The sequence below is a fragment of the Mustelus asterias genome, chromosome 20 (assembly GCF_964213995.1).
Source record: "Mustelus asterias chromosome 20, sMusAst1.hap1.1, whole genome shotgun sequence".
Classification (NCBI taxonomy): Eukaryota; Metazoa; Chordata; class Chondrichthyes; order Carcharhiniformes; family Triakidae; genus Mustelus; species Mustelus asterias.
The window spans coordinates 9,340,772-9,350,008 of record NC_135820.1 but is presented as its reverse complement, the minus strand read 5'-3'; the positions used below and the strand labels follow the sequence as shown (position 1 = coordinate 9,350,008).

The window sequence follows — 9,237 nt, the reverse complement described above, 5'->3', positions numbered from 1 at the left end:
ATATGAACGCCGTATACCAAATAGATTGTTTTGCAGAAAACAAAGTTTATACTGAAACTTACATTTCGTTTTCTAATTCACTTTGTTCTCCATTTTTAACGTCAGTCACATCAAGGAACTCGCACATAAGGGCTTCTGCAGTTTCCTGCCGGACAACATTTTCTGTATAACTCACCACATGGAATATTGGGGGTTCAAGAATTTAACTCACCACCACGTAATCAAGGACAATTAGTGGTGGCAAATGAATGCTGCTCTGGCCACCGCATCCCACGTGCCTTGAATGAAAACTATGATAGTTGTATAATGCGGTTAAAAAAATTGCTGTGTCATTCTCAAATTTAGTCAATTATGTTCAAGGATGATTTTGTATTTCAACAGACTATGCTGCCCCAAGTGATGAGAATCTAGAAGAAACCTATGAAACAATTTCGGAAATAACTAAGGTTGGTACAATAATATTTATTTCCCGTTATATAGAAAAGCCCATGTCCAGCAATAGTAAAGCTCCAATAAAGATAGTCTATTGCAAAATTCAACATTAGATTGGGTAAGTAAAACTAGGTGCAAAGATAATCCGAAGAGGGACGGAGGTTCAATCCTCTTCATCTTATTCATGAGTGTAGAAGTAAGAAACTAAAAATGATTTGAAAGGATTACCTCTACATAAACAGAATAAATTTTACAACTTAAATGAAAATCGATGGGGATCATTACTGAATAATCTCTGTGTTGTTTGTCGTCTTCCAATATTTGTTAGAAAACAACCTGCAGCCTTTATATTTGAATTGGAATTAGGCAATTGTATAGAATTGTAGAGTGGAAAATGTGGCATTCTCCTCCATAGGACATTGCCAATTTTGAATTCTGAAGAAAAGACACAGAGCGTTTCTGCACGTGGTCATGTTGTTTTATTTTAAATTGCATTTTCGCAGGGGAGAACTATGGAACCATTAGACTCCACTTATATGGTGAGAAAATTATTTGTCAATATATATTTTTTTAATCCACTGCACCTGGTTCCATACTGAACCACAGTTCCCTTTTCCCAGAACGTACATATGCTCACTCAAATAAACATTTTTTTTAAATTTGAACAGGAGTTACAGCCACAGGACAACCCAATTTACTGCGATGCGGTGGGGTAAGTTGACACACAGAGTCATCAAATAATTACCATCTTTCAAAGCAAATGAAAAGTTCCTCATCTACTTTCTGGATAGGATTTGAATAGGCAGTGGTCATGACTGAACTCCAGGGGGGCCCATAGCATTTGGACCCAAGCAGGTTGTGTAGGACTGAAAGTGATGTAGAAAGGATTACGACCTGAGCCACGAGCTAATTGGCACAGGGTCAATAAGATTAAGGAGGTAAATGTGTGCTTCAAAGATTGGTGTGGAAGGAATGGGTTTGAATTCATGGGACTCTGGCACCAATAGTGGGGAAGAGGGGACCTATTCCAAGGGGACGATCTTCAACTGAATCATGCTGGGACCAGAGTCCTGGCGAATCGTATAACTAGGGCTGTAGATAGGTCTTTAAACTAAATAGTGGGGGGAGGGGGGAGGGTTCAGTTGTATGGAGAATTAGAAAATCAAAGGTAAAGGGGAGGGTAGAGGTGCAGGTTGATGGATCTGAGGGCTCAGGAGAGGTTAGTAAAGTTTCCAGACCACGCAAAAGAACAGAGAGTATAGAAGGTGACAGGAATCTAACCTGGGGCAGAGCAATAAAAGGTGAAAAGTATGAGAAGGGAGGTGGTCAATGCAGGACCGAGGGTGTTGTACCTAAATGCGTGCAGTATATGGAGCAAGGTAAATGAACTTGCTGGGCGCATTGCAATTGGCCGGTACGATGTTGTGGGGAATACAGAGACGTGGCTGCAAGGGGATCAGGGCTGGGATCTAAATATCCAAGGATATGTGTCCTATCGGAAGGACAGGCGGATGGGCAAAAGCTGCGGGGTCGCATTGAATGAAGTTAAATCGATAGCAATAAGTGATATAGGATCAGAAGGCATAGAATCTTTGTGGGTAGATTTAAGGAATCGCAAAGGTAAAAAGCCCCTGATCGGAGTTATTTACAACCCCGTAGCAGTAGTGAGAATATGTGGGAGAAAATAAATCAGGAGATAGAAAAGGCATATAAAAAAGGCAACATTACAATCATCATGGAGGACTTCAATATGCAGGTGGACTGGGAAAATCAGGTAGGTAGTGGATCCGAAGGAAAGGAATATGTGGAATGCCGAAGAGATGTTATTTGGAGCAGCTTCTGACAAAGCCTACTAGGGAACAGGCGATGTTTAATGAGGCAGACTTGGCTATGGAACTTAAGGTGAAGGAATTCTTTGGGAGCAGTGACCACAATATGATAGAATTTACCCTGCAGTTTGAGAGGAGGAAGTTGGTGCCAGATGTAACCGTATTACAATTAAATACAGGTAACTACAAAGACATGAGGGAGGAGCTGGCCAGAGATGATTGGAAAGGGAGCCTAGCAGGGAAAACAGTGGAACAGCAATATTAGGAGCATAACAGAAATTCACCCCAAGGAGGAGGAAACATGCTAAGGGGAGGACGAGGCATCCATGGCTGACGAGGGAAGTCAAGGACAGCATAAAAGAAAAAGAAAAAAGCACAGTAAGTGGCAAGGATTAGTGGAAAGCCAGAGGATTGAGAAGTCTTTAGAAGCGAGCAGAGGACACTAAAAGGGCAATAAGGGGGGAGAAGATGAAATATAGTGTAAGCTAGCTAGTAATATAAAAGAAGATAGGAAGAGTTTTTTTTTCAATATATAAAAGTTAAGAGAGAGGCAAGAATAGCCATTGGACCACCGGAAAATGAGGTTCGAGAAGTAATAATAGGATACAAAGCAATAGCAGAGGAACTGAATCGTTAGTTTGCATCAGTCTTCACGGTGGAAGACAACAGTGGGATGCCAGAGCTCCAGGAGAGTCAGGGGGCACAGGTGAGCGCAGTGGTCATCACAAAGGAGAAGGTTCTGGGGAAACAGAAAGGTCTGAAGGTGGATAAATCACCTGGACCAGGTGACACACCCCAGGGTTCTAAAAGAGATAGCTGAGGAAATTGTGGAGGCCTTGGTGGTGATCTTTCAGCAATCACTAGAGGCAGGGAGGATACCAGAGGATTAGAATGTAGCAAATGTAACACCGCTGTTTAAGGAGGGAGGCAGCAGACGGGACATTATACGACAGTTAGCGTGACTTCGGTCATTGGCAAGATTTTAGAGTCCATTATTAAAGATGAGATCGCAGAATACTTGGAAGGGCATGATAAACGAGGACTGAGTCAACACGGTTTTGTCAAGGGGATTTCATGTCTGAGAAATCTGTTAGAGTTCTTTGAGGAAGTAACAAGGAAGGCAGATAAAGGAGAACCAGTGGATGTGATTGTTTTGATTTCCAGATGGTCTTTGACAAGGAGACTTTTAAATATGTTAACTGTCCATGGTGTTACGGGTAAGATCCTGGCATGGATAGAAGATTGGTTGACTGGCAGAAGGCAGAGAGTGGGGATAATGGGGTCTTTCTCAGGATGGCAGCCGGTTACTAGTGGTGTGCTTCAGGTGTCAGTGCTGGGACCACAGCATTTCACAATATACATTAATGATTTGGAGGATGGAACTAAAGGCACTGTTGCTAAGTTTGCTGATGATATAAAGATATATAGAGGGAGAGGTAGTATTGTGGAACCGGCTGGCTGCAGAAGGACTTGGACAGGTTAGGAGAGTGCATAAAGAAGTGGCAGATGGAATACAATCTGGAAACGTGTGAGGTCATGCACTTTGGAAGGGAAATGGAGGCATAGACTATTTTCTAAATGGGAAAATGCTTAGGAAATCACAAACACAAAAGGATTGGGAGTCATTGTTCAATATTCTCTCAAGGTTAACGTGCCGGTTCAATTAACAGTTAGGAAGGCAAATGCAATGTTAGCATTCATGTCGAGAGGGCTCGAATACAAGAGCAGGGATGTACTGACCAGACCCACTTGGAGTACTGTGAGCAGTTTTGGACCCCATATCTAAGAAAGGATGTGCTGACCTTGGAAAGGATCCAGAGGAGGTTCACGAGAATGTTCCCTGGAATGAAGAGCTTGTTGTATGAGGAGAGATTGAGTACTCTGGGTCTGTACCAGTTGGAGTTTAGAAGGATGAGGGGGGGGGGGGGATCTTATTGAAACGTACAGGATACTGCGAGGCCTGGATAGAGTGGACGTGGATAGGATGTTTCCACTAGTGGGAACAACTAGAACCAGAGGGCACAACCTCATGCAAAAGGAACGATCCTTTAAAACAGAGATGAGAAGGAATTTCATCAGCCAGAGAGTGTTGAATCTGTGGAACTCTTTGCCACATAAGGCTGTGGAGCCCAGGTCATTGAGTGTCTTTTTGACAGAGATAGATACGTTCTTGATTGATAAGGGGGTCAGGGGTTATGGGGAAAAGGCAGGAGAATGGGGATGAGAAACAAAATCAGCCATGATTGAATGGCGGAGCAGGCTCGATGGGCCGAGTGGCCTATAATTCTGCTCCTATGTCTTATGGCCTTATGGTCTTCTGGATAGGAAAACAGGGCTTTTTCCTGCAGCGACATTTCTGCACCTGTAGCCTTTTTTCAAACAGGATGGTTTCACTTGTTTTCCATGCTCCATTACAAATCACCAGATCGACTTACTTCGAATTCAGCACATACATAGAAATCATAGGTTACAGAAGAACATAAGGACATAAGAGATAGGAGCAGGAGTAGACCATCTAGCCCCTCGAGCCTGCCCCACCATTCAATAAGATCATGGCTGATCTGATAGTGGTTTGGTTCCACTTACCCGCCCGCTCAGCATAACCCTTAATTCCCTTATTGATCAGAAATCTATCTACCTTTGACTGAAACATATTTAACGAGGTAGCCTCCACTGCTTCAATGGGCAGAGAATTCCAGAGATTCACTACCCTCTGAGGGAAGAAGTTCCTCCTCAACTCTGTCCTAAACTGACTCCCCCTTATTTTGAGGCTGTGTCCTCTAGTTCTTGTTTCCTTTCTAAGTGGAAAGAATCTCTCTGCCTCTACCCTGTCTAGCCCCTTCATTATCTTATATGTATCCATAAGATCTCCCTTCAGCCTTAGAAGGCTGAAGCTCCAACGAGTACAGGCCCAATCTACTCAATCTCTCCTCATAAACTAACCCCCTCATCTCCGGTATCAAACTGGTGAACCTTCTCTGCAGTCCCTCCAAGGCCAATACATCCTTCCGCAAATAAGGGGACCAAAATTGCACACAGTACTCTAGTTGCGGCCTTACCAGTACCTTGTACGATTGCAACAAGACCTCGCTGCTTTTATACTCCATCCCCTTCGTGATAAAGGCCAACATTCCATTTGCCTTCTTGATCACCTGCTGCACCTTCAAACTGAGTTTTTGCGATTCATGCACAAGGACCCCCAGGTCCCTCTGCACAGTAGCATGTTGTAATTTTTCACCATTTAAATAATAGTCCATTTTACTATTATTCCTTCCAAAGTGGATAACCTCACACTTCTCAACGTTATACTCCATCTGCCAGATCCTCGCCCACTCACTTAGACTATCCAAATCTCTCTGCAGGCTTTCTGCATCCTCCACGCAATTCGCTTTTCCATTCATCTTTGTATCATCTGCAAACTTTGTTACCCTACACTCGGTCCCCTCCTCCAGATCGTCTATGTATATGGTAAACAGTTGAGGCCCCAGCACCGATCCCTGTAGCACGCCACTAGTCACGAACTGCCAACCAGAAAAGCACCCATTTATTACAACTCTCTGCTTCCTGTTAGATAGCCAATCCTCAATCCACACTAACACTTTACCCCCAACTCCGTGTACCCTAATCTTCTGCAGCAACTTTTTGTGAGGCACCTTATCGAATGCCTTCTGGAAATCCAAAATCACGACTTTCCCTTCATGAATCCATGCTGCATCTGCTTGATCGAACCATTTTTTTCCAGGTGTCCTGCTATTTCTTATTTAATGATGGATTCCACCAATTTCCCAACGACGGACGTTAAGCTAACCGGTCTGTAGTTACCTGCCTTTTGTCTACCTCCTTTTCTAAACAGTGACGTCACATTAGCTGTTTTCCAAGCAGCCGGCACTTCCCCAGATTCCAGCGAATTTTGATAAATTACAACCAACGCATCTGCTATTACTTCTACCATTTCTTTCAGTACCCTGGGATGCATTCCATCCAGGCCCTGGGACTTGTCTACCTTTAGTCCCATTAGCCTACCAAGCACTACCTCTTTAGTAATAGTAATCGTTTTAAGGACCTCACCCCCTACAGTCCCACGACCATCAATTTTCGGTAAGCTATTTGTGTCCTCTACCGTGAAGACCGACACAATAAACGTATTTAAGGCCTCGGCCATTTCCTTGTTTCCCATTATTAAATCCCCCTTCTCGTCTTCTAAGGGTCCAACATTTACTTTAGCTACTCTTTTCCTTTTTATATATTTGTAAAAACTTTTACTATCAGTTTTTATATTTTGTGCTAGTTTAGTTTCATAATCTATCTTTCCTTTCTTTATCGCTTTCTTAGTAGTTCTTTGTTGTTTTTTAAAGCTTTCACAATCTTCTAATTCCCCACTAGTTTTGGCCACTCCGTATGCATCGGTTTTTAATTTAATTCTCTCCTTTATTTCCTTAGTTATCCACGGCTGGTTATCCCTTTTCTTACATTCCTTCTTTATCACAGGAATATATTTTTGCTGAGTACTGAGAAAAATCTCCCTAAAAATCCGCCACTGTTGCTCAGCTGTCCTACCAACTAATCTGCGCTCCCAGTCTACATTAGCCAATTCTGCCCTCATCCTATTGTACTCCCCTCTGTTCAAGCAGAGGACACTGGTTTAGGACCCTACTTTCTCACCCTCCATTTGTATTAGAAATTCAACCATATTGTGATCAATCATTTCAAGAGGATCCCTCACAAGAAGATCATTAATTTTACCTGTCTCATTACACAGGACCAGATCCAAGATAGCTTGCTCCCTCGTAGGTTCTGTAACATACTGTTTGAGGAAACTATCCCGACAGCATGCTGAGAACTCTTCCTCAAGTCCACCGCCTCCAACTTGAGTCAACCAATCAATGTGCCGGTTAAAATCCCCCATGATTATTGCTTTTCCATTCTTGCACGCATCCATTATTTGCTTGTTTATAGCCCGACCCACCTCAAAGTTAATATTTGGGGGCCTATAGACCACGCCTACCAGTGATTTTCTCCCCTTACTATTCCTTATCTCCACCCACAACGATTCCACATTATGCTCCTTGGAGCCGATATCGTCTCTCACTACCGCCGTGATGTTACATTTAATTAACAGAGCTACCTCACCTCATTTTCCTTCCTGTCTGTCCTTCCGAAATGTCTAATACCCCTGGATATTCAGGTCCCAGTCCTGGTCATCCTGCAACCACGTTTCTGTAATGGCCACTAGATCATACCCATTTGTATTGATTTGTGACATCAACTCATTCACTTTGTTTCGAATGCTACGTGCATTCAGGTAAAATGTCTTTATGCTAGCCTTTATATGGGCCCGATTTGTTAGTGCATTCTTTAGATTGCACGCTCTTCCCCTACCTGTCGCAAACTGATTATCCTTCCCCAGACCCTCTCCTTGCATTGCGTCGACCACCTCCCTTCTTATGTTTGTCACCTTTTTTACTCTGCCTGAGCCCTTGACTTCTTTAATTGGATGAATGTTCTCATCATTAACCTTCATTCGTACCCTCTCCTTTACCTTTGATTTTGTAATTCACCATACCCCTGAACCCTCCCCCCCCCCCCCCCCACCCCCCTCCCGCCCCAGCTATTTACTTTAAACCCCTATTTACAGCCCTGGTTATACGATTCGCCAGGACTCTGGTCCCAGCACGATTCAGACAAAGCCCATCCCATCTGAACCGGTCCCATCTTCCCCAATACTGGTCCATTTAGAACTTGAGAATGGAGATGTATTTTTATTATATTGTGAACTGAGTATTGATTGCGGTAAGGCCATTCTAAGTGATGTGGCTTTCGAACAAAACCTGTCAGAGTTCTTGGAGAATTGAACAAGTTTTAACTGAGAAGACTGATTTAAGGAATTGTAAAGCTTCCTTCCAATAAGTGATTTTTCTTGAATCCGAAGACAAACGTGGGCTGAGCAATGAACGCCTTGATCATAATAGTTCTGAGCAAGAAGTATGGCCAATGTCATAAGGTGAGAATCAAATTATGGGCGGAATTTTTGTGGTCATGTCGCGGCCGCCGAAAAATTTTAACCTACGTTTTATCGCGTGTTCTGGGCTTCAATGTTTTCTTCTATTCAATCCACAAGTGAACACCATCCCAGGAATGCTGTGATCTATGACATTAATGCCAACGGAAGGGCTTCTCTGTTCTCTATTGGTCGCATATTCAAATGTGCAGGAGAGGAGAAAAAGATCCCAGTTGCTTAAAATTATTTGCAGCCAAGTACATTTATTTTGTGAGCAAACAGCCCATCCGATTTTGCAGAACATTTAACGGATCCATGCAATATTAGAAATCGAGACTCTCGCTCTAGCCTCGCAAGACTATATACTGTTGATTCATTAAAATATTTACCTATTTGCACAAAGTAAAACATTTCACTGAAATTATTTAAACAAAATTGGATTCAGCACTTCTTATATGTTTCGTTCCACAGGACTTAACTTACTTGATGATTCGCAGGATATTGATTGTCTGTGACTCCTCCAAAAGACGGATAATGGACGCAGTAAGATGATGTTATGGGACTATTTTGTGACGTTCTTTTAAAAATGTCCTACTGCCACCGAGAAATCTCGAATGGACATCAGCTCACAACACCACTGAGCGATTTTTTTTTTGCATCATTTCAGATTGCATCTGAAGTTGTTATAGAATTCTCCTCCTGCCGCCGAGAGCATGTGGCGGCTGGACATAGCACTTGACGCGAATGGGACCAAAGGTTTTGGGGAAAAAGCAGGATTAGTCTATTGAGTTGAATGGACAGCCATGATCGGAATGAATGGCGAAGCAGGCTCGAAGGGCCAAATGGCCTCCTCCTGCTCCTATCTTCTCTTTCTATATCCAAGGGCTATCAGCTAACAACTTTACCTGAGCGATTTCTGACACGATTTCAGTCTGCATCCGAAGTCGCCTTGACACGGGAAGGCTTTAGGTTTGTTCC

General features: G+C 43.0%; 1 long non-coding RNA gene across 1 annotated transcript; it reads left to right on the top strand.

Moving 5' to 3' along the window:
- The first annotated feature begins 936 nt into the window (after window positions 1-936).
- Window positions 937-8,819, top strand: LOC144508219 (uncharacterized). Its single transcript, XR_013500254.1, has 3 exons — window positions 937-971; window positions 1,101-1,144; window positions 8,731-8,819. It is a non-coding gene; the product is annotated as an uncharacterized LOC144508219 (long non-coding RNA).
- Window positions 8,820-9,237: the final 418 nt, after the last annotated feature.